The sequence below is a fragment of the Euleptes europaea genome, chromosome 5, assembly GCF_029931775.1.
Source record: "Euleptes europaea isolate rEulEur1 chromosome 5, rEulEur1.hap1, whole genome shotgun sequence".
Lineage (NCBI taxonomy): Eukaryota > Metazoa > Chordata > Lepidosauria > Squamata > Sphaerodactylidae > Euleptes > Euleptes europaea.
Genome location: NC_079316.1, coordinates 64,933,076 through 64,959,316, shown reverse-complemented (window position 1 = coordinate 64,959,316; position 26,241 = coordinate 64,933,076).

Below are 26,241 nucleotides of genomic sequence, written 5' to 3'. Positions count from 1 at the left end.
GCCCAACCTTACTACTAGCAAAATGTAGAAAATAAGCCCCAAATACAACAACTTGTTTAAAAAGGAAAACAGTGATATCTCAAACCCTTCGATGTCTTCTCTTCCAGACAGCAGGCAGGAAAGAATCCAATCCAAGCAGCAGGTTGTAATCCAGCAGGTCAGGATGAGGCACCAGGATCCAGGATTGCAGAGGAAGAATCAAGCAGCAGGAGCTAAAACCAAGCTATGCCACCAAACTCTCACAAACACTTGGTCTGGGAACCACCAGACCTGCTTTTATAGCCCATGTTTTCGAGGGCTTGCCTTTACAAGGACTTTTCAGTCATATGAAGTGCCTTTTGGACTCTGAGGGAAACCTGGACATAGATTTCTTGTACATATTTCTTGTACTGTTGTTAGGTATTTGTTTCCTGTTTAGATGACGGTTCACTTGTAGATATTTGCACAGCCTTGTTGTTATTTGTGTCTCTCCTTACAATATATGTGTTTAGATATGAGCCAAGTGCTGATTTTTTCTTTATAACCTCCAGGTGGTGGCTGGAGATCTCCTGCTATTACAACTGATCTCCAGGAGACAAAGAGAAAAATGGCTGCTTTGGCAATTAGATTCTATGGCATTGAAGTCCCTCCCCTCCCAAACCCTGCCCTCCTTAGGCTACATCTCCAAAATCTCCACGTATTTCCCAACCTAGAGCTAGCAACCCTACCTATGGAGTCCCACAGGGGTTGATTCTCTCGCTGATGTTGTTTAATATCTATATGCATCCTCTGGCATCATCAGGACTTTTGGAGTTGGGTGCTACCAACATGCAGGTGACACCCAGTTCTACCTCATGCTTGACAAGCAGCCAACAGCTGGGATCTCAGCCCTAGCCTTGTGCACGGATGCCATTGTGGATTGATTAGATGAATGCTGGCTGAAGTTAAATCCTTCAAAAATGGAGATCACGTGCTTGGGTAGATGCAGGGTTCAGGGGTGGCTGACTTTACCAGCCTGCAAACTCTGTTAGGAACTTAGAGATGTGACTTAATTCTTCCCTTATCCTGGACAAACATGTGTCCAGGGTGGCAAAGACAGGGTTTTATCACCTAAGCCAAACCCACCAGCTGGCTCTCTATCTGCCCCACTCTGACCTTGCCACTATGATCCATGCAATAGATTCATAGAATAGAATAATAGAATCATAGAGTTGGAAGGGACCACCAGGATCATCTAGTCCAACCCCCTGCATAATGCAGGAAATTCACAACTACCTCCCCCACACACCCCCAGCGACCCCTACTCCATGCCCAGAAGATGGCCAAAATGCCCTCCCTCTCATGAACTGCCTAAGGTCATAGAATCAGCATTGCTGACAGATGGACATCTAGCCTCTGCTTAAAAACCTCCAGGGAAGGAGCACTTACCACCTCCCGAGGAAGCCTGTTCAACTGAAGAACTGCTCTAACTGTTAGAAAATTCTTCCTAATGTCTAGATGGAAACTCTTTTCATTTAATTTTAACCCGTTGGTTCTGGTCCGACCTTCTGGGGCAATAGAAAACAACTCAACACCATCCTCTATATGACAGCCCTTCAAGTACTTGAAGATGGTTATCATATCCCCTCTCAGTCTTCTCCTCTTCAGGCTAAACATACCCAGCTCCTTCAATCTTTCCTCATAGGACTTGGTCTCCAGACCCCTCGCCATCTTTGTTGCCCTCCTCTGGACACGTTCCAGCTTGTCTACATCTTTCTTAAATTGTGGTGCCCAAAACAGAACACAATACTCTAGATGAGGTCTAACCAGAGCAGAGTAAAGTGGTACAATCACTTTACGTGATCTAGACACTATACTTCTGTTGATGCAGCCCAAGATCGCATTTGCCTTTTTAGCTACCGCATCACACTGCTGACTCATGTTCAGTGTTTGGTCTACTAAGACCCCAAGATCCTTTTGGCACACACTACTGCTAAGACAAGTCTCCCCCATCCTATAATTATGTATTTGATTTTTCCTACCTAAATGCAGAACGTTACATTTATCTCTGTTGAAATGCATTTTATTGGTTTTAGACCAATTCTCCAGCCTGTCAAGATCACCCTGCAATGGTCACCTCCAGATTAGACTACTGCAATGTGCTCTAAAGAGGAGGACTGCCTTTGAAGATGCTTCAGAAGCTTCAGGCAGTCCAGAATGTGGCTGCTAGACTGTTGACTGGGTCCCCCTGCTCTGCACATGTAATACCAATACTTCAGCACCTGCACTGGGTTCTGGTTAGCTTCTGGTGCAAATTCAAAGTGCTGGTTTTATATGCCAACTTTCTCTACCACTTAAGGGAGGCTCCAACTGGCTTACAATCACCTTCCCTTCCCCTCCCCACAACAGACACCCTGTGAGGTAGGTGGGGCTGAGAGAGAACTCTAACAGAGCTGTAACTTGCCCAAGGTCACCCAGCTGGCTTCGTGTGTAGGAGTGGGAAAACAAATCCAGTTCACCAGTTTTGTCTCTGCTGCTCATGTGGAGGAGTGGGGAATCAAACCTGGTTCTCCAGATCAGAGTCCACCACTCCACACCACCGCTCTTAAACACTACACCACAAATAAACAAATAGATCTGCAAAAACACTGTGAGGTAGATTAGGCCAAGAGAGAATGGTTGGCCCAAGGTCACCCAGAAGCTTTCACTGCTGAACGGGAATTTGCACTTCATGGCCTCACATGAAATTCTAACCATTACACCACATTGGCTCTCAGTGTAATATAGTTATTGCTGTATTAGTAATTACTATCTGAACTGAGTGTTTCACTGTATTTGGAATAATATGGAAATGTTGTCATTACTCCATATTCTGACATCTTACTGACCCTGTTTCAGTTTGACACTGGAAGCAGGAGGAAGAGAAGGGATGATTCAGCAGTTAGTATGGCTGATACCATGACTAGCCAGCAGAGGGTATATTGACCCCATGCCACTAAGAGGATAGCACTGACAGGTTTTTGTGCATAAGGCCAGTATGGTGCAGTGGTTAAGAACGGTGGACTCTAATCTGGAGAACCAGGTTGGTTTCCCCACTCCTCCACATGAAGCCTGCTGGGTGACCTAGGGCCAGTTACAATTCTCTCAGGACTCTCTCAGCCCCACCTACCGCTGTTGTAGGGAGGGGAAGGGAAGGTGATTGAGATTCCTTAAAGGTGGAGAAAGCTTGTGAAAATGATACTAGGAGGCACATGTGGTCTACAGGACAACAGTTGCCCATCCCTGATTTAAAGTTAGACCAATTGCTGGAAAATTTGTATCTTTTTGTTGAAATGCAAGACTGTCTGTGGAAAAACAGCAAGAGGTGGAACACAGAACAGTCACTGAGTATGACTGGACAGTATCATCTCTTTGTGCAATGCTGAGTAGGAGATTACTCACAACTCTCTACTCTGGACACACCTTAGTTATGTTTGTATGGCCTGATATGGCTATTGTAACGGTGTTTACACTGTGCTAGTCTTCTGCTATTCCAGACTAATACATTATAAAATCCTATACAAAAACTACACTGGTAAAACTGAAGACTGAAACTGGAAACAACAACGTTAAGATTACTGTCCAGTACAGTATCTAATTACAAGATCACATATGTCTGATGAAAGAACGGCACTGTGCAGTCAGGATGAATGAATTATAGTTAACTGAAGAGCTCTGCCTGATTAACTGCAGAGGAAGGATGGTATGTAATGTATGGGGTACGTGGCCATACATCTAACAAAGAGGATAAAAATAAATAGTGAACAGCTGCCTCTTTCATCAAGCTTGGACTATCTTGCACACACCATGAGCGTGGGATCTTACTGAAAAATGTAGTATATGGTCATATTGGGCAGTTACATGTGAAAAACATTAATGAATCAACATGAACTGATTTATATGGGAAGGACACATTTTGGATTCCAGATCAGATCTTTTATATATGTGTATTACACATACACATTTCCAGCAAGATAGATTAGCTAAAAAGAAATGTTCATGATGAAAATAACACACTTTTATAAGGTTATTTAAACATTTTAAATGAACTTCTACACCTGTGGGCTAAAAACAAATTATTCATTTTGAAAAGTTTCTATAGACGAGTAATTCACAGCGAAGAGAGGTTTCCCCAAGACCAGGACCTCAGAACACCTGTTCTGGTTTACATTTGAACCCACTGGACTATCTCAGTTACATTGATTCCCATCATCCCTTACTATTTACTGATCCAAGACAACAGGTAAGAATTCGCTGCACTTGAAACACAACAAGGGGGTCCTTGAATACATAAGCAGGGGCATTAAGGTAGAACTGTGCCCATTCTTTTTCTCAATATTAAAGAGTCAAAGTCTTCTGGAAAATAACTAATGGTCCAGAATGTCAACACTATATATTTCATTAAGGATTTCTTTTTCAAGAATCACTTTGGAATAAATCTCAGCACATTTCCAGCAAGATAATAATTATTCTAAACTCTTGTACAGCATTCTCCCTTGAGTAATACGATTTAGAATAAATTGCTGCAAATTTGGGATTGCTAAAGAATTTCAGTTATCCCGCTAGTAATGGGAATTGTAGCAGCGTAAGCTAGAGAATGCTATTTCAAGCCAAAGGATGCCGGTTTTATTATTACAGCAACAATTAAGGACACTTCAGGCACCAATATGCCAAAATACCACATGAAAGCACACGGAAGGTTTAAAATATGATCACATTTGTTCTGGCTAGCAATACACAAGGGGGATAAAAAAAAAGAAACATTCCAAGTTGGATGTTCCAGTGAACTTAAACAGATGAAGGAGCTCTTCTGGCTTCTTGCCATACAGATGTTTATGAATGAATCTTCCAAAATGTGGGATTTGGCTTTAAATGGCAAGTCTGTAAAATGAAATAACCCCAAATCAGTCTGTGTTGGAGAGATACCATGGAAAAATAGAAAAGGTTTTCCCACTGTCTAGTATTTGCAATAGCACATGTAATGTTGTGCAAATTCTTGATGGCTTACTCTTCTGGAGTGAAAACACTGGTTGTGCGCTCTTATCTTGATGCTTTCCTGACCTGCTTGCTGCCTCCTGCAGTTTTTGCTGGAAGAGGATCCGTGTTGACTAATAGACACAATTTAAAGCATGGCAAAATATCTTCCTAATCCCACGTAATGCAGAATTTCACCAGCTGCATCAGAGAATTCATATTTCCTCATCGTACTGGCCAGCTTTTCATTTTAGCAATCCAGAGAACTAAACCAAATACCTTATAAGTCACTCCCCACACTTAAATCAGCATGGAAGTATGTAGCTAGATTTTCCTAGATTTTCAGAATGGTGTATGATTCAAATGATCAAATTAGCTTGACGGTGGTCAGTGTTTGCCATCATGCAGGAAATGATTGCAGAATGGCCCTTGACATCCAGCCTTGATACCCACAGTAGGTTGGATAGACTTAGTGATCTATTTGGCTCTGAGACCTGGGTTTTTGGTGAGAATGTGAAGAATGGATTTAGCTACAGCATCTGTATCCCCCACCCAGGAAAACAAAAACATCACCAAAGAAATAGATGCATGACAATGTATTATGTTTGCATCTTGCATGTTCATGGTTTGGCCCATATCCTATGTGAATTTATTTATTCACTTCTTTTATACTCTGCCTTTCTGCCTAACAGGAACCCAAGGCAGCTTATATTGCTATCCTCTCCTCCTGTGAAGTAGATTAGGCTGAGGGTATATGGACTGGCCCAAGGCCTGCCAGCATGCTTCAATGGTAGAGTGGAGATTCATACCTGGGTCTCCTAGATCCTATTCCGATACTCTAACCATTACACCACACTCCCTCTCAATTGAGAGTGAACTGAGAATGCATCCCATAAACGTACATGAAGTGAGAGACAGCCTTTTTCTGTTTAAAGGCATAGGCCCTGCCATCCCTCAGCATGAAGGAGAGTAGGAAATTCCTCCATGATCTCACACATGGGTTCAACCTAGAGTAAAGAACCATGCTCAAACCATTGGGCCCCACATATATTTCAGTATTTCAAATAACTCTGAATTTATGAGGTATATTCTCAATTCATGGAGGATCTCAGGCATGGCAGGAGGAGCGTATGAGTCTTGCATGTGCCTTCTAATCTGACACCACTTTATGCAAGCTGTGAGTACATCGCACAAACCTCTGCTATGGTCAGAGGATTCTGGTATGCAATTTCAGTTTGTGTACTGCTGTTGTCTAGGCTAGCATTTCACAGAAATGCAGAATATATTTTGGAATACTTGGCAACCTCACAGGGCTATAGGTTTGTTACCATGTGTGATTAGGAAGACATAGGTAGACATGTACCATGGAATTAGGTACAGTTTTCAATTTTGTTCTAATTTTACCCTACAGTAGCCTGATAGTAAGAAGGAAACCCTTCCTTTACATCTCACTACTAGGAGCTGCTGGCTTAGGCTTTATTATACCCAGGTTTAGGGAGTGTACCTTATTTGGGCAATGGCACACACCAAGTGCTATAAAAAGATCTTTGACAAATTGCTGCAGTTTTTTAATACAAGTTTGGAAGATGAATCTTGAGTGTGGTCAAACCAGAGGTAACTTTATAGAGGAGAATAATTAGAACATTTGAGCAGTGATGGTAATATAAGGCATACAGCAATACATTTAATGGCAGAAGTCTCTCATTAAGATGCAAATATTCTCACCCCCCATACACACATTGTGTGCAATGTATATCACTCAAGCAAAAAGTCAGAGAGACGGAACAAGAGGGCAAAGCAGGGCTACCAATAACTACCTTTATGTACTAGCAAAAGATCCAAATTCAAAGCAGAGTTCTTGTAACATTCAGGGAGCCAATAATCTAAGGGCAAGAGAACAGACTGATGTACAATCATGACAGATGTGGCTAGGGTGGAGTAGATCAGCAGTGCATGCTGCCAGAGTCCAGGGCAACAACCCAAACAGTAGTACATGGATATCCAAAGAAGAAAAGAAGTAGGGAGAAACATAATGTGACACTTTAGTAGAACACATAATGGAATTCACCATTTAGGGATAGATTCTAGCTTCAGTTATAGGACTTGGGACTGGAATGAAAGCAAACTATTTATTTTTGTCCAAGGCTTGGAGAAAGAAAAATCCAGGTCTGTTAACCACTAACCTTAGCAGGTAGAAAGTAAGAAGGAGGGAGTTCCCAGGTCCAGAAAATATTTCCAAGTAAGGAAAGAGGTCTCTATAAAAGCACTCCTAATTACCTCATTAAACTGGGATTTTCAGAGGACATTTCAGTTACTGAGATGATCTGGTTAATGTCTGAAGTGAAGCAAAGGGAGATATGTTCCACCAGGCCTACGGTTGATGGCAGAGACAGCATATACCCCAGCTGACTTCCCTCCCTTTCTCTCCCTTTTCCCTTCCTTTCCACACTTCCTCCTTTGTTTCCTGCTGGACTGGACCAAATCTTTCCCCATCCCTCTTTTGGGTCTCCACTTACTGCTCCCGAAAATTAATGCCACTGTGTAGAAATGGTGATTCCTTCTTTTTATGTTGATTTTAAAGTGTATGTAGAGGGAATCACAGTTAGGGCACCATCTTTTTTTAGCTAGGATAGATTTTAAGGTTTTAATAGTTACGATTGTATATGTTGCAATGTTTTATATATACAGATTGCTATGTATAATTATCTTGTTGTGAGGCAAAGGGTGGGGTATAAATCAAATTAAACTGTGGAACTCCATGCCCCAGGATGTGGTGATGGCTGCCAAGTTAGGAGGCTTTAAGAGGGGTGTGGACATGTTCATGGCAGATAAGGCTATCCATGACTACTAGTTAAAATGAATACTAGTCAAAATGAATACTAGTCATGATATATACCTTGTCCTGGGATGGGCCTCCCCACTGCCTACCCGGGCCTGCCTGAGGCTGAGTCACTTACCCAGCAGAAGAAGGTGGGGGTTGCTGGGGACAACAGCAAGGCACAGGCTGAAGATCGGGCGGCTGCAACTCCTGCTTTTCTTTCCTCAGGCACCTCCCAAGGAGTGGGAAGAGTCAGCAGGCCCAGCACCATGGCTGCCGCAATGCAAAGCTCCCGGACCCAGCCCTAGCCAGGAAAATGTGCACAGAAGTGCCCCGCCCCGACAAACAACTGAGCATTGGGAGATCGTGGGCAGGGCAAAGAAGAGCGCATAGGCCAGCTGCAGCGTGCCTGTTGGAGGCCTGTGCCCCCAGGCCCTTTTATGGACTTCTGAAGGGCGGGTTGGGGGTGGGGTGAGGGTGGGGCTTCTCTAGCATGGAGGAGATATAATGCCAGAGAAGAGCCACAGCCGGGGAGTAAGGCAGTAGGCTGTATACAGGGCTTAGCCCATGACAACCTGGCTGCATCTGAGGAGCGGGAAAGCTCTGACTCTCCCTCAGACTGGTCTGAGGCTGAGGAGGCTCCCTTGGCCCAGACCCTCCCTAGGGCAGAGACCCCACGGAACACGGAGGCGCAGGGGAAGCGCAACATACCTATTCTCTCCAGTATCAGAGGAGCATGCCTATTATATTGTTATATTAAGTGCCATGGAGCACAGACAGGATGCAGCTGCAGTTTTCTTGTTTGAGGGCTTCCTAAAGGCACCTGGCTGGCCACTGTGTGAACAAACTGCAGGACTTGATGGGCCTTGGTCTGGTCCAGCAGGGCTTTTCTTATGCTCTTATGTTTTAAATCAAATAAATTCAATCTATATGCAGATCATATAATTAGGAAAGCTGGATTAGATTTAGATGAAGGTGGAGTGAAAATTGGAGGGAGGAACATTAATAATTTGAGATATGCTGATGACACTACATTATTGGCAGAAAATAGTGAAGATTTGAAACAACTACTGCTGAAAGTTAAAAGAGAAAGTGCCAAAGCAGGACTACAGCTGAACATCAAGAAAACAAAAGTAGTGGCTACAGGAGAATTACACAACTTTAACACTGACAATGAGGAAATTGAAATTGTTCAAGACTTTTTATTCCTTGGCTCCACCATCAACCAAATGGGAGACTGCAGCCAAGAAATCAGAAGGAGATTGAGACTGGGAAGGGCAGCCATGAAGGAGCTAGAAAATATTTTGAAGTGTAAGGATGTGTTACTGGCCACCAAGACTAGATTAATTCATGCCATCGTATTCCCTATTACTATTACTATGTACTGGTGTGAAAGCTGGACAGTGAAGAAAGCTGATAGGAAGGAAGTAGACTCCTTTGAAATGTGGTGTTGGAGGAGAGTGTTACGGATACCGTGGACGGCCAAAAAAACAAATCAGTGGGTTATAGATCAAATCAAGCCTGAACTGACCCTAGAAGCTCAAATGACTAAACTGAGGCTATTGTATTTTGGTCACATTATGAGAAGACAAGAGTCACTGGAAAAGACCATCATGCTAGGAAAAGTTGAGGGCAGCAGGAAAAGAGGAAGACCCAACAAGAGATGGACTGACTCAATAAAGGAAGCCACAGCCTTCAGTTTGCAAGATCTGAGCAAGGCTGTCAAAGATAGGACATTTTGGAGGACTTTCATTTATAGGGTCGCCATGAGTCGGAAGCGACTTAACAGCACTTAACACACACAAATTAAATCAAAATAAGGCAGCCTTTCTTTCCAGTGAGCATGATGATAAGCCCCTCTTTTCCTGGCATTCAGCCTCCATGGGCCTCATGTGACTGGCAGAGAAGAGCTGGTTTTGGCTATTAAAACGTAGGCAAAGACGGTAGGGGGAGAAGCTAACCAACTAGAAGCTTGAAAGCAACAGGGTGCGTTTTGGATATCCTGTAGGGTGCCTGCCCAACCAAAAACACGACAGGAAATTCTAGCCGAGCAAGTTCTCAGCATGAATGATTCCCAGAACAAGAACTAAAAATCTGATATTGAGTTAGGTAAATCAATTCCATTGAAGCATCTTCTATCACATTAGGAGGACAGACCCCTTTTTAAAATGGAGCAAATTGCAGCAGATGCTCCTGGTTCCTGCTCCTGGTCATTTATAGGGGAGAATGAGAGCTGAGTCTTCTTGCTTCCTTTCCCTGTAGCATTTGGATCTAATAATTCCGGTTTCAATTGCTTTCCCTTTTTTTGCCCTCCTGATCTTGAGTATGTTTGCTTGAACAAATCTTCTCCTTCACATGGCGCACAGGAGTATTTAACACAAATTAATTTCACACTTTATTTTCATAATTAAAAAAAGATAAAACACTGTGACCTTAATTAGGGTAACTTCCTCTTGACAAACAAGAAACATCTGTGAGAATGCTGAAGGTTGTGGTGGTGAGATGCAGATCTGGGTGAGATGCAGCTGGCTATAACCTAAAAAAAATCACCTACCACCTGGGCACATTTTTTGCTCCCAAGGTGAACTATAAAGATAATCATAGATATGGTTTGTGCTGTAGAGTTCAGAGGAGTTTATTTTCTGTGTTAGAACTCCCAAAACCTTGCAAATTGTGCTTATATTTCATTGAAAAGCATTTGCTTTTTTGCCCTATCTGCCTTTGCACTGAGTGAAATTAAAAATAAAAATGCAGGATAATGTTTTAAAAATAAATAAGTTGTTAAGATAGCATTGATAACACTGAGATCAAACAAGCTAGCTTAATAAGTTTCTGGATATGTGTTTTGGTTGAGCAATTCTATGAACCCTTCTAGAAAACAACACAAATCAGGTTTTTAATTTTTGTGCTGCAGTAGTCCTAGGCCAAATCCAATGCCAATAGCACAAAACCTGTCTCCACACATATAACATAGGCCTGTTGGCATTTTAAGAAAGAATGTAAGCTATCTGAATCTCAACAGACATTCCCAGTTTTAAAAATCTATATGAACACTTTCACTGGAACAGTCTACTGATGTGCTCAGTCTTTGTGTCAATACATAGAAGTCTAAGAGTGGGTAGATTTTGCTGGGAGTGGGTGTAAAGGAAAAGCGCTCCTTTTACTGCAATACTACACAACATTGGCTCTCAAAAACATTGGCTCAGGCTTCGGCCTAGCTAGCAGAATTTAATATCAATCCTTTGAGGGCTAGGGACAAAGACCAGCCCCTAGCAAATGCATTTCAAAGCGAAGTTGGTTTCTGTTTGAAGACTGTGAGAGCGGGGCGGGGGGGGGGGAAGAGCTCATTCACAGCTACCTTTCCTCTGAAGCTTCCTCACTGATTGTAGGCCATAACCGCCCATTTGTTTCCAAGGTGACACATCTGTCACACCTTAGTTGTCTCTGACTCTGAGAAACTCCTGGTGATTTGCATTCACTGCAGGGATGCAGATTACCTCATGTCTTCAAAGAGCTAGCGGCGACATGGCCAATATTAATGTGGTTTATTGTTTTCCTGACGACTACATTGGCTGACTGATCACCAGCTGATGAATTCGGAAGGTATAAGAATGAACCTCTTCTGATATAGAACTATGGAGTTTTGGGGACGCGCTGGCGTGTCCTCATTCTGCATCACTTTGCGATCTCTTTTGCCCCAGGGGGACTCCCTGTGGGACTGACACTCTGCAAGATGGAAACAAGCCTTGCGTTTGGAAATCTGGTAATAACTTTGAAGCAAATCCTTTTGTCGTTGTAACCTCTTGCAAGCCTCGCCTATTGCTTAAGAATTAATGTGTAGTTAGCAGTTGTTAGACTTTCTTGTTTTCATGCTATTTTGCTTCCACGAATATTTTACTTTCTGTAATGAGCACATTTCTTTAGAATAAATCTTTGACTTTACTTTGGAGTCTGTGAAACCTTTTTGGGCCTCATGGCTAAATCTAAGTGCCTAAGTGTGTGTGTGTGTGTGTGTGTGTGTGTGGAAACCACCTACCTTTTGTAACAGTTGCTGACAGCTACCCTCCCCTGACAGAATCTCTACTCTGCAGGGCTGGCACGGTCGTTTGGGAACTAGGTGGGGAAGAGTTGCTCTCAGCTCCTCTCTGTTAAGGCTAACCCTTTTGGAACTGAGAGCTGGTGGCAGAACTACCTACATTGCGTGGGTGATTCGGGTTTTCTTAAGGAAAACATTTGGCAACTTTTGACCCAAAGAGGAGCCGGCTTGCTGGTGAGTAGGCCGGACCTCCTCTGCAGTGGGATCAATGCATGTGAAACCCAGAAGGTAGAGCTTCCTCAGAGAAGCCAGGGTGAAACCTGGGAGGGAGGGAGGTGGCACTGGGCGGAAACTAAAGAGCCATGAGGGGAGCCTTGTCCAGTTGAAGAATGGCTCTTGAACTCCCAATATTAATTCCCTGACCGAACATTCATTGGTTGCGTGATCCTAAAAATGGCACAGATATGGAGGCAGGTAATATATGTAGATGTACTGCCTAACACTTAAAACTACATTCTAGCTGTATCTGAAGAAGTGAGTTGTGACTCAAGGAAGCTCATATACCCTGTCAGAAATTTTGTTAGTCTGTAAGGTGCTACTGGACTCTTGCTCTTTTCTACTGCTACAGACAGACTAACACAGCTACCCATTTTTATTTACTTAAAACTACAGTTGTTTATACCTGTCTGCTAGCTGAGTATCAGGGCTTTGAAAATCTAAATATTTCGTCTAGTGGGTAAAATATTAGCTTATTCTTGTTCAGAGGCTCTGAACCTGTCTGACTCACTGACAAGATTCTTTGGTGGGAGGTTGCTACTGAACAAAGTGGGATTTCTGAATTCATATGTAAAAACAAACCACAATTAGTACAAACCGCAGTTAACAAACTAGGTGCAAACTGTGGTTTACAGTGCCATCCTAAACAGTTTATACCTTCTAAGTCTATTGAAGCCAATGGATTAGAAAGGTGTAATTCTGCTTAGGCTGACAGTATAGCCCCTACCAGCAAATCTTATTTGGACAGCCCTCACTCAGACATCCTGATTAAAAAAAACCCAGTAACCACAACTTTGGTTTATTATGATGTCTACATCCAACCTTTATCTGTTGCCTCACTACCACTCCGTCTTTCTTCTTTGTTGTGCTTTGACCTGAAAACCTGGTTCAGAAATGGAAATAACTTTTCAAATACCAGTAGAATAATGCATTTGTCAAGTGTCTCACCCATGCCACGCCCTAACTTGCATAGAATGTAGGTTCCAATATTACCTGGTTCAAATATATTCCAAGGCAGCTGGTCTTCACATTGTGGAGGAGCTGACAAATCTACCATGCATATAATCATGTGAATCAGATATTTACACCTTTAGGACTTTGCATGGAGTATACACAATGTTATCTGAAGCTATCTGCATGGTGAAGGAGACAGGTTTGGATCCACCAGAGGTTCTCCCTGGGTGGAAGGATTTCAGCCCACAGTGCGTGACATTCTTGCCTCCCCCTTCTGCTGTAGCCCAATATGTCTCCTGAAATGCTGCTCCTGTGGAACAAAGGACCTTCAAGAACAGCACTTTGAAAGTAGAATTTGGGCTGCAGGGGGAGGTGAGAAACTCACACTCCTTGGGTGGAAATCCTTCTGCTCATGGAAAAGCTCCAGTGGATCCCAGCTAGAGTTTGTTCTCATTCCTCCATCTCATAAGGCTCTCATTGCATAGGTCTTTGAACTGGGCCATATAGGGCAATATCCGATGGAGCAAAGGAGGGGGCATACTCACTTTTCCCACTATGCAATGACTCTTGAAGGACAGATAAGGGTCTCTAGTCAGGATGGATGGAAATATTTGAAGACTCACCAAGACAGCCAGTGTGGTGTGGTGATTAGATGGTTGGACCAGGACCGTGGAGACCAGGACTGAAAATCCCACTTTCTTTAAAAAAGAAAGAAAGAAAGAAAGAAAAGAGAAGAAAAGATTCACCCACAGAACAGACATCCACTGAACTTAGTTGAGTTTGCCTTTGAACCACAGACGTCCAGCAACACTTAACATCCTCATACATTTCCTATTGGTTTTTCCACATCTGTGTAAGGCACATTTGCGCAGGCATGCAAATGACCTATGTATGCAAAGCCAACCAACATTAAACCCACCATTAAATGCACCTTCTTTGTCACACCCAACCAGACAATCAAGCTTTTTTCCTGTAGCACAGCACAAATATTATCAAGATTATGATTTGTTTGTCTTTTTTTAACTACACATGTGTTACTTCAGATTTCAAGGAATCTTCTGGGTTTTCAGAATGGGCAACCAAAAAGGGAGGAGCAAACTCCTGAACTGCTCGAGCCCATTCCTTTGGTTTTATCTATTTTCTTCCAGAGAGAAATTTTCTCCAGCTGCAAAGTAAGTGGCGTTAGAGTGACAGCCTGTGGCAAAACAGAAGAATTTCAATACCTTAATCCTATTGATTTTCATTTGCTTTTGATCTTCATTCTTTTTGCTTGTCAGGCAAGATAAAGGCACTGGCGTTTGGAGCTAACTCCACTCATTGGTGCACAGAAAGCTCCTCTTAAGCAGTGGAAAATATTACCTCCATTCCCCTCATACCATTCCTCCAGGAAACATATTGTATGTCAGACTGCAGCCTGGTAATGGGGTCCTGAACCTGGGGTCTGCAAAACAGGGATTCAGCCGGTGCACCACCACCGAGTCCTAGCAAAAGGGAAGCAAAATGTCCAGTTGGGCCTGTAAGAAATGTTGGGATGCCAGTCTTTACTGGAACTTTCACTGTGAAATTGGTTAAGCGGTGACTCTAATTGATATTGCCCACATATGCAGGGCTATTTGTCATGGGAATGCAAGAATAAAGGGATGCTCTACCTACAATCCACAGAGGGTCATGGCCAAAGGTGGCTCAGGACTCAGTAAAAGAAATGCAGGCTCTAAGTTACACTTGTTATTGTTAGGGTTGCCAACCTCCAGGTACTAGCTGGAGTTCTCCTTCTATTCCAACTGATCTCCAGCCGATAGAGATCAGTTCCCCTGGAGAAAATGGCCGCTTTGGCCATTGGACTCTGTGGCATTGAAGTCCCTCCCCCTCCCTCTCAGGATTTCAGTTTATTCTGCTGTCTGTCTGATTTCTTGCATCTCATCCACATAACTTAGCAAGCCCCTGAACTGCAAAATGCCACTCAATTATGGCTTTACTTTGCCTAAGACTGTCTCTTTGTACCTTTTCCTCTTAGTGTGTACCCATCCCACAGTCCTGGCTGCCATACATACCATTCTGAGATACATAAGCACCTGAGATTCAGGATCAAGACACTAGTGGCCATCAGTAACAAGGAAATCATAAGAAACTTCACTTTCTTTCTTCTTTTTTTAACTACAAAGCAAGTTTTGAATCATTTCCCCAGAAAGTCCTCTACAGCCCATACCCTTAAGCAAAAGATGTATTTGAATAACAGAAAGATATTCAGTCCTGCTTCTCAGTGATTCTCCATCACACCCACCAGCCATTTCTAACCAGCCTACTGAACATCTGCTTCCTTGGCTGCCATTAGCAGTGGCCTCTCTCACTAGGGTTGCCAACCTCCAGGTACTAGCTGGAGATCTCCTGCTATTACAACTGATCTCCAGCCGATAGAGATCAGTTCACCTGGAGAAAATGGCCGCTTTGGCAATTGGACTTTATGGTGTTGAAGTCCCTCCCCTCCCAAACCCCGCCCTCCTCAGGCTCCGCCCCAAAAATCTCCCGCAGATAGCGAAGAGGGACCAGGCAACCCTAGAGTTAAAACCTCTAAAATAATAGGAGCAGCACCTACAGCTTTAAGCAATGAATGCTCCCTCTGGCTGTTGTGAGGATTGCTAGGCAACCACAGAATTATTGCCAGCCTTCAGGGCTTGGTTGCTGTGAGTAAAAGGCAGGGGGAGGGGACAGGGCCATTTCCAGGGCTGTTTTGGTTTTGGAGGGAGGATTCGTTTGGCTAGGCCCACCAGTAACCACCAGGCAACTTACTACCATGTATCTTGCATGACTCACCCAGGCCCTGCTGCTTGTTATTGTTCAACATCAGCCACCCCATGAAGACCAGTGTGGTGTAATGGTAAGAATTTCAGACTACAATCTGGGAGACTCCCACTCTCCCATGGTGCTCAACAGGTTACCATGGGCAAGTTGTGAGACAGCCTAATCTACTTCACAAGGTTGTTGAGAGGATAAACTGGAGGAGACTGCTGTAAGCTGCTTTGGGTCCCCGTTGGGGAGAAACGTGGGGCATAAATGAAGTACAAAAATTAATAAATGTAGCTGAAGATGGGGATACAGATAAAAGGTTGGTTGGTTGAAAGGTGGGAAGGAGAAAGGAAGCAGGGAAAGGTGAGGATATGGGGGCTTCCAGGAAGAGGAGGAAAAGAGGAAACAGTGTGGGAAGAAGGATAAAGGGGAAAATGAGGTGCCTTTACAAGTTTGCAGGTCCTGCATTGTAAATGTGTGGGAAGGGGGGGGATGAAACCCATTAGTGTGCTTTAACCGTTCTAATACTATGACCAAAAAGATAACTAAAGTATGCATAAAATGTTTATTGCCTTTATTCAATGACCATATGAAATGGGGAGACAGAGAATTTTGTAATCCTTATTAGTGGTTTTGAAAACATAACTGGGCATTTTATTGATTTCATAAGATTTCATCTGAGATAAAGGGTTGGTATTTTCAAAATGCCCCCCCCCCAGTTGCTCCTTTATAGTTGCAGGGTCATTGGACAGCTGTACCTGCCCATTTTCTCATGCACCTTCTGTACAGCACTTTATAGTGGCACAGGGCCTATAGGATATTAAAGCCGTTTCTGAGTCAAATTCTTCCAGTTGGCCAGGCAGCAATCCACTATCTCACCACCAAGGCAGCAAACAAAACAAAACAAAACAAAAACCCTCTGCTCTTACAGCAAACACGCTGGCAATTTTTCATTTTTGAAATGTCTGCGCTAGGTTGGGTTTTCTTTTCTTCTTCCACTCCTGAGCAGTAGGACTAAAGAGAAGTGGGAGGTGCACCTATATTCTCTCGATATTCTGCCTGAATTAATCAAATAAATCTTCTTTAAAGCAATGCTAAATGAGTCACAGATGGGCTTGCCCTTTTGGAGGTTGCAGAAATCACCCATTACAGTTATTTTAATTTATCAGAGGCACAGGAGAAAAATAAGATGCCCTCTTGCTCCTTTGCAGTAATAATCAGAACCAGTCTATCTGGCAGCCTAATTTACTCCAAATACGTAATGATAGTTGCAGTGAAGAATATGTGACCTATCTGGAAGTCACTAACGGAGAGAGTGGAGGATCGCTTTTATAAAACCAGGTTTAATAAAAAAGAGTGTTATATTAAGTATGGTTGCCTGGTGTACTTAAGCATATGGTTTCCATATCAGGAGCCAAGATGGCAAACACATGGCTTGCCTTTGGACTAACCTTTCTTATAATCTCTGCTCCTTGCTATGGGGCGGGGGTTACTCTTTTTTTATCATATTTTTCAAAAGCGATGAAGCAGCTTTTCAAAGGATGTCAAGCCCCCAAAACAATTCTTCTACAAAATAACAGTCTGCACCGCTGCTTAATCTGCCTTATTTCTACTTATTCAAAAAGGGCCAACCATTGAAATCCTGGGTATGCCTCGATGTCCATTTCACTTCTCATTGCATGATTTTACCCTAAAGCAGAAGTGCAGGAAGCAGTCCTATTTTGTAAGGAAAGGCTCACGGCAAGATTTACACCACAGGATGTTTCCTAACAGTCTCTCATTTGGTGTGTTATACTCACATTGACATTGTTTGTCTCTGCAGTGTACCATTTGGACAAGAAGACCAACACACTCCCTGTGTGACTTCCCGGACTCGAGACAGAAGCAGAATGCCCAGCACCCTCAAACCCCTTTTCCCAATGGAAGGGCCCCATGCCCATCTCATTCATCCAACCCCAAATACTCTTTGATTCTTTGACAGATGGTTTCAGCAATACTTTCAAAGTATACTTTCAAAGTAATGACTCAAGGCAACTTATATCACATTGGTATACATCCTGGTCCGGAGTTGTGTCTCAAGGCCAGAATAAATATACACTGAAAGTGGTATTAATTTTTTTTACAAAAGAATTTCTACAAAGTGTCTCAGCTGTCTTCATGATGGGACACCAAATGGGAAAGTAGTAGATTGTTCTTTACCTACCATGTCTGAGAGACAGCATCCTGAGCACCAGCAAGACTATTGGGTAGGGTTTCCAGGTCCCTCTTCACCAGAGGCAGGAGGTTTTTTTTTGGGGGGGGGGAGCCTGAGGAGGGTGGGAATTGGGGAGGGGAGGGACTTCATTGCCATAGAGTCCAATTGCCAAAGCGGCCATGTTCTCCAGGTGAACTGATCTCTATCGGCTGGAGATCAGTTGTAATAGTACCTGGAGGTTGGCAGCCCTTCTAATGGGGTATGCCCAAACAGCTCATCTTCTCATGATATCCCCCCTTCCAGGAACTGCTGGTGTGACAAACCAGGCAGTCGATCTCCATGAAATGGAGGTGGAGTGGTGATGGTGGAAACAGATGACTTGATCATCACCTGGGAAAATAACCAGCAGTTATAGGCAAGACCAAAACACCCACGAGACACATGGCTTGATATATTAGAGGGGGAGGAATAAAATGTTGATGAGTTGAGGCCACTGGCTGTATCACTCTCCCTGCCTGGCTATCACATTACACTGCCTCTGGTCTACATTTATGTTCCCAGCACTTGCTCTTGGGAGTCAGTAAGTAGGCATCAGGGTTGCCAGGTCCCTCTTCGCCACCGGTGAAGTGCCTGGTTGTCTTACATAGTCCAATGATAGACAACAAGGAGGAGGTTAAAAGCAACAGTTCTTTATTTAGCTAAACACAGACCTGGGGTGAAATAACCAAAGATAAGATGCAGGGTTATTCACCAAAGGAAGCTCAGTATCATTTATGCATTCGGATGGGGCAGGCCCAATCTGCTGACAAGCAGATTGATACACAAAAGCACCAATACATGTTTGGTGTCTACTCCACATTAATTAGCATAGCCTATAGATATTGCCCGAAGGCGTCTCTAAGCAAGTGCTGTCTTGTGATCTAGGAAGTAGAAAACACATTCCTGAGGTTTGAGATAATTCAGAGCTCTCTACTGGTGAAAGGCCTTACCAGGCAAGCAATGTAATCTGTTGGCCTCTTATAGTTGTGGATGCCAAAGTTCCCAAAGCTTCCATGTGTGTGCATATGAATGCATAGTGTTCTATACCAGCCCTTATATCTGGGCATTACACCGGTGGGAGGTTTTTTGGGTGGAGCCTGAGGAGGGCGGGAAGGGACTTCAATGCCATACAGTCCAATTGCCAAGCTGCCATTTTCTCCAGGTGAACTGATCTCTATCGGCTGGAGATCAGTTGTAATAGCAGGGATCTTCAGCTAGTACCTGGAGGTTGGCAACCCTAGTAGGCACTGAACCTCAGATCTTTGGTGTGTTGGAAGTTCCACTGAGCATTCTCCAGACACAGTCCAATAATCCTGTATGGCTGGATCCATATGGGGCAAAGGGTATGGGAAGAGATGTCTCAAGGGCTAGGCTAGGCCCTGTCCTGTCTCTCTCTTTTGCCTGTTACTGAGGCTGTGTGATATAGTTCTCTCGAGCAGAAGCCCTGGGTTCATTCTACTCCTGCTCTCCATTTTCTCATTGCTAGCACTATATTCCAAAGGTGAAATGTGTCCCATCTTCTGAACATTGCCTGTGTGGGATTTCTGGCAAAACTCTTCCTTTAAAAGTGGAAAATTTCCCTAAATGAGGTGAACAGAAAGGAGCACAGGTTCTGGCAAAAAAAAGAAAAGAAAAAGAAAAGTAAGCTGACAATAAAATGAGCAAAAAAGAATTTGAGGAGCAGACTGGTAAAAATATTAAGGCCTTTTATACAGGGACATTTCCCCATGGTCACCCCCGCCGACTGCTTTGGGGCTTCCTTTTGATTATGTATGCCTTTTCCGTCCCTCAGAGGTCACCTCGCTCTCCCTGTGCATTTTGCCCACCTTTTTCTGATTCTGGCTAAAACACATCTGGAAAACATGGGCAAAACGCGCGGGGAGAGCGTGGCGACTTCTGACAGGCAGAAAATACATGCATAATCAAAAGGAAGCCCTGAAGCAGTCGGCGGGGGGTGACCGCAGGGAAACGTCCCTGCATAAAAGGCCTCAGACAAAAAATAAGCATTTCTTCAAATATGATGAGAGCAAGAAACCAGCTAGGGAGGCAGTTGAGCCTTTAGATGACAAGGGAATGAAAGAATTACTTAAGGAAGATGGCAGGGAAATGGAATGAATTCATTGGCTTGGGTCCTATGGCACTGTTCTCCTTGCCCTCCTCTCTGGTCAGTACAGGGGAACAGTGTCACATGATCCAAGCCTTTCCATGTTTTTACTCTGGAAAGTGTGAGACTGGAGCCACTGTTTTCAGGAAGAATGTCTGGAGAACTGGGCCAAACTGAGGTGACAAATGATGAAGTTCTAGGACTACTAAGCAAACTGAAAATTAATAAATCTCCAGGTCCAGATGAAATATACCTACATGTGAAATTGTTGGTTTATTTACCAATATATGTAACTTGTAGCTAAAATTGACCTCCATGCACATTGTACCAATTTAGAAAAGGAATCCAGAGGGGATCTGGGGAATTACATACCAGTCACTCTAACATCTGCTCTAGGGAAGTTAGTAGAAACTATTTAACATAGAATTATTAAGCACATCAAGGAACAAAAACCTACTGAGGGAAAATCAGCAAGGCTTCACCAACCTTTTGGAGTTCTTTGAGCGGGTTAACAAGCATGTGGAGAAAGGTGATCCAGTAGGCATTACAATACTTGGACTTCGAAAAGGATTTTGACAAGGTACCTCATCAAAGGCTGCTGAGTATTATTTGGGATGGTGAAAACCAAGGTGGATTGTGAAGAGCTCCAGGATGATCGATCTAAACTGGATGCCTGGGCGACAATGTGGCAAACGAATTTCACTGTTGGTAAGTGTAAGGTGAAGATTCTTAAGTGTAAGGATGTGTCACTGGCAACCAAGATCAAGTTAATTCATGCTATCATATTCCCTATTACTAAATATGGGTGTGAAAGCTGGACAATGAAGAAAGCTAATAGGGAGAAAGTAGATTAATTTGAAATGAGGTGTCGGAGGAGAGTGTTACGGATACTGCCAAAACAACAACAACAAATCAGTGGGTTATAAATCAAATTAAGCCTGAACTTACCCTAGAAACTGAAATGACTAAACTGAGGCTGTCGTACTTTGGTCACATTATGAGAAGACAAGAGTCACTGGAAAAGACAATCATGCTAGGAAAAGTTGAAGGCAGCAGGAAAAGAGGAAGACCCAAGAGATGGATTGATTCTATAAAGGAAGCCATGGCCCTCAGTTTGCAAGATCTGAGATAGGCTGTTAAGGATAGGACATTTTGGAGGACATTGATTCATAGGGTCACCATGAGTCGGAAGTGACTTGATGTCACTTAACATACACACAAGTGTAAGGTGATGCACACCAAAACAAAAAACCCTACCTTTAAATATATACTTGATCAGGGTTTAAGATTGAAAGAGATCGCAAGGCTATAGTTGATAATTCAGTGAATGTGTTTACTTAGTCAATGGCAGCAAACTCCATGTTGTGGATTATTAGTAAAAGGATTGAAAATAAAATGGCCAATATTGTGATGCCTATTATAAAGCTACAGTACGGCTTCATTTGGAATACTGTGTACAGTTCTGGTCATCATATCTTGGGGGGGGGGGAAGGATATTGCATAAAAAGCACAGAAGAGGGCAACCAAGACAATGAATGGGTGGGAGTGCCTTTTCTGTGACAAAAAGCTGATGGCTATGTGAAGACATGATAAAAATTTATAAAATTATGCATAGGGTGGAAAAAGTGGATTGAGAGAGCTATTTCTCCCTCTCCCATAATACTAGAACTTGGGGGCAACCAATGAAGTTGATGGGGAAAAAGAGTAACCTTTAATCACTGAGTAATTAAATTTCTTTACTCAATGAGTAATTAAATTGTCAGTTTCCCTGCCAGTGGATGTAGTGATGGCCACAAGCATCAATGGCTACTAGCCATTGTGACCACAGGAAATGTTCATGTACAGAGGCAGCAAGCAGCTGAATACTAGTGCTGGGCAGTAGCATCAAGAGCAGGCCTTGGCTTCTATGCCATGTTTGTTGGTCCTCCGGGTGAACTGGTTGGTTGTTGGGTGAAATAGGATGCTGGACTAAATGGACCACTGGTCGGATCCAGCAGTGCTCTTCTTAAGTTCTTTTGTACTTTGTTACATACATAAGTGCTGTCAAGTTGCAACCGACGTATAGTGACCCCAGCAAGAGGCTTTCAAGGTAAGTGAGAAGCAGAGGTGGTTTGCCATTGCAATCCTCTAAAGAGCTGTCCGAGGTGGTATCTCATCCAAGAACCAGCCCTGCTAAACTTCTGAGATCTGACGAGATCAGGCTATACCACACCACCTTCCCTTCATGTACTTTGTTACTGGCATAGTATCACAGCTATGTTACATAATGTTAACTCTTGTGTAACAGCCACCTGAGCAGAAGGAGCCTGATCTTGATCTGCTCTTTACTCTGGTACTTTGTGAGTAAGGCTATGTTTGTTCCAAAGGGGAAGATCTAGCATTAGAATGAATTACATCATTGTTTCTTGATTATTACTTTTAAACACCATGAAATACCCCTGGGATCTAGTGGATAAGCCAGTTCTGAACCAGACTGGTAATGTGGATATGTATTGTATACTGTGTATATCCAAAGACTGTACAAAAAAAATATATATATCACAAAATCCCACAAGGTTGGAAGAGACCACAAGGGCCATCAAGTCCAACCCCCTGCCACGCAGGATCCCACAATCAAAGCTCTCCCAACAGATGGCCATCCAACCTCTGCTTAAAGACCTCCAAAGACTCCAGCCCCCCCAAGGGTGTACTGACTGTGATTATAGCTGGGTTCTTATCCTGATGTTCTCCACTGACCAGCCCTTATTTAAGTGTATGAATGAAAGCTCTCATTATTAGTGGGTTTTTAAAAAAAAAACATCATGCAATATTAGTGGTTTCCATTACAGACATAACAGGCATCACTTGTACCAACAGTTTGATTTTCAAGGAGTCAAATTATAGTACAAAAAAAGTCTAATTGCTAATGTTGGAAGACGAGCAGTTCCCACAGTACTCTCCACAAATGTTAGGAGATAGGCCATTTATATCAACTGGGAAGTGGAATACAGTAGGCTTTGTTTTGATACATGACAGAGCTCTTTCAGCTTCACCTTATAATGCTCACATCATTTGGTTATTGGTTTGCAAGTTCAACGTGGGAAGACAATGAGTGATGACACCCCTAGTGTGAACTTTACAGGAAGAAGAAGTAAACGCTGACACTTGTTACACTCGCCTTGGTAGTTGCTGGTCTGCAGCAATGAGTTATAAATCTATTGGTCCCGTTGCTTTTTCGTCACTTGCCTGATCCAGTGCCCTTCTTTTCATGTGTTGTAATTACTAACATCTGCTTTCTGATCCTGGGCTGTGTGGAATTTACAAAGGCACTTTCTATCCAGAACAATGGCAACAGCTGTTTCATTTAGCCTTGGGCCAGCACTTCCTGTTCAGTCTACAGCTGTCCTCCTGTGTCCAATTTATGTTGCAGGGGTTCTTTCTTTCTTTCTTTCTTTCTTTCTTTCTTTCTTTCTTTCTTTCTTTCTTTCTTTCTTTCTTTCTTTCTTTCTTTCTTTCTTTCTTTCTTTCTTTCTTTCTTTCTACTGGCTGCATTCTGTATTGAAGCATGGCAGAAAACAAAACACACAGGAACATGCTGGAGTGACTGACTTTTGCAGTACCTCTCAACAGATGTGGAATAGTAACTACAGTGCTATGCATAGGAGTGGTCAACAGTTAGCATGTCTGGCCTTTCATGAACATGTCCCCCAGCACAGACTACTTAACCTGCAGCTTGCCTTTCATTCTTATGCCAGGCTGTTGAGAACTTGATAAAAAGAGGCAGCTTCCATTCATTTAAACACAGAATGGCGAATGCAAGAGGATCCTGCTAATACAGAAGGTTAAACTAAATAATTCTCAAGGTACTTTCCATGCCATTATGCTATGCTTCTAGACCGCATTAGTGATTGTGAAGATTTGCAGGTTAATTGATTAGGATTAAAAAAAAACACGGATCAACATGGGATTCTGAAAGCATCCCAGAGTGCTGATGAAGTCCCACTTTTGCTATATATTTACTACCCTAAGAGTGATTTTTTTAAAAAAGGTGTTAAAACATGTTATAGGCTAATTAATCCATGTTAAGTGGGTTTGAGGATGTGCCCCAGAGTATTGGTATGGAGTACAGTCTGAGTTTTTGATTGTGAGAACAGAATCGGAGGATTTCCTTTTCAGATGCTTAATCCAGATTAAAAGAGTGATTTTGAGAGCATAATTTGAAACATGTAAATGATGGCCTTGTAACGGAAGATTAATGTAATGTAGGCGATAAATTCATCTTTCCTTTGGCCTAGAAAATTATGGGATTAAAGCCGCAGCTTCAACACATGTTGTGGATTGTAGAACAGACTGTTCACATTATCAAGTGGAGGGTTGCACGTGATCATTATAACTGTGTGATTGTGGCAACTGGTAGGCTGAAATGAGAGCACATCCTCAGTACTATGAAGGAAGTCAAATACCCAGGAGAGCAGGGTAGGACCACTCCTATCCATGGAAACAGGGAATTCAAAATTATTCAGCAAAAAAAAAAAAAAAAGACAAACTATTTATGAAGAAATTACCAGCAAGGCCCGCTTTTCCAGTTCCTTCCAGCAGGAGAGACAAAAAAGGAAACTGGAGTACAGACAAATGGAGGCTGTTTGCTTTGCTCAGCTTGTGCTGATTGGAGGGAGCAGCTGGGAGCTTTTCATAGCACAAGGAATTCTGGTGGTTAATGGCAGAAATTAGTCCCACTTCTTTAATGTTTCAGTGTGTATTGAACTGAGAAATTGGGGCTCATTCCTAAAACTAATTCCTACTGATGACAGATCAGATCTTCTTTTGTCTCCTTAAAAGGTTTGCTCAGTAGTGAAGCTTTCCCTCTGGCTTTCCCTTAAAATTGTGCTGAGTAGCAATATTTCTAAGCTATGAGGGTACACTTGAATTATCTGGAGGGGAGAGGAAAAGGGAGGCAGATCACCAAACCCAAAGTCTCCTTCATTCTGCTTTCCAACCCCCCATCCACCACCCTGCGTTTCGTTTTCAGAGCAAAGGATACAATGTGGAGAAGTAAAACAGTCAAAGATCTGCACTGTGGAGTAAATTACAGTGTTTGGTAGGTATGTGGGACCCAGATTGAAATTCCTACTCTATGAGAGTAAAGGTAGTAACTAGTTTCAACCTACCCCAAAAGGTTGTTATAAACACAATAAGAAATGTAAAACACAGTCTACATTGCAAATGTTAATATTAACCACAATGGCAAAAATAACTAGGTATGTGCACTCATACAGTAGCTAATGAAGACCTCATTATTCAATATAGCTATTATAACTAATATGAATGGTGGAAATAACAACCATAATAACTGCAATAAATAATATAGCAGCAGAACATAAAAGCTGCAGGCATTTTTATCTGTTTTTGGCCAAAGCCATTGAGATTCAGACAGGTCAGTGGCTGTCAAAAGGGAAGCCATCTTACAAGAATTGTCTAGTCAGTTCCAGCTAAATTCACTGTTCTCTGATTCTCTCCTGGTGTTAGCCACACACTCAAACACACTGGTGGGTATTCATCAAGGTAATCTACTCAGGTGTGTTAATTAGCTCCCACAATTCAGTTGTGAATGTGGTATGGGAGGGGGAACTCACTCTCACCCTGGAAAGCTCCATGGATAGTACACTGTGATTGGTTGAGGAGGCCAGGAAGTTATGGCCAGTGTTTTTCTGTATGTATGGTTAGAAAGAAGAATCCTTATTCCTTCACCCTTTCTGCCAAGAAGATGTTTATATTATGCTCTGGAATGCTTTGCTTGATGAACCAACTACTCTAGCCTTAATGGTTACATTACTGCACCGAGGCAGGGTCAGACTTGACACCGGTGTAGGATGTTTATGGAGTAATTTTGATTACCAAAAACAAGACCAATCAATCTCAATATGGTATGAGGAATGTATGTCTACCACATCTGTTCAGTCTCCAGTGACTGATGAGAACAGGTCACCATCATCACTAAAAGTGAACACATGAACACATGAAGCTGCCTTATACTGAATCAGACCCTCGGTCCATCAAAGTCAGTATTGTCTACTCAGACTGGCAGC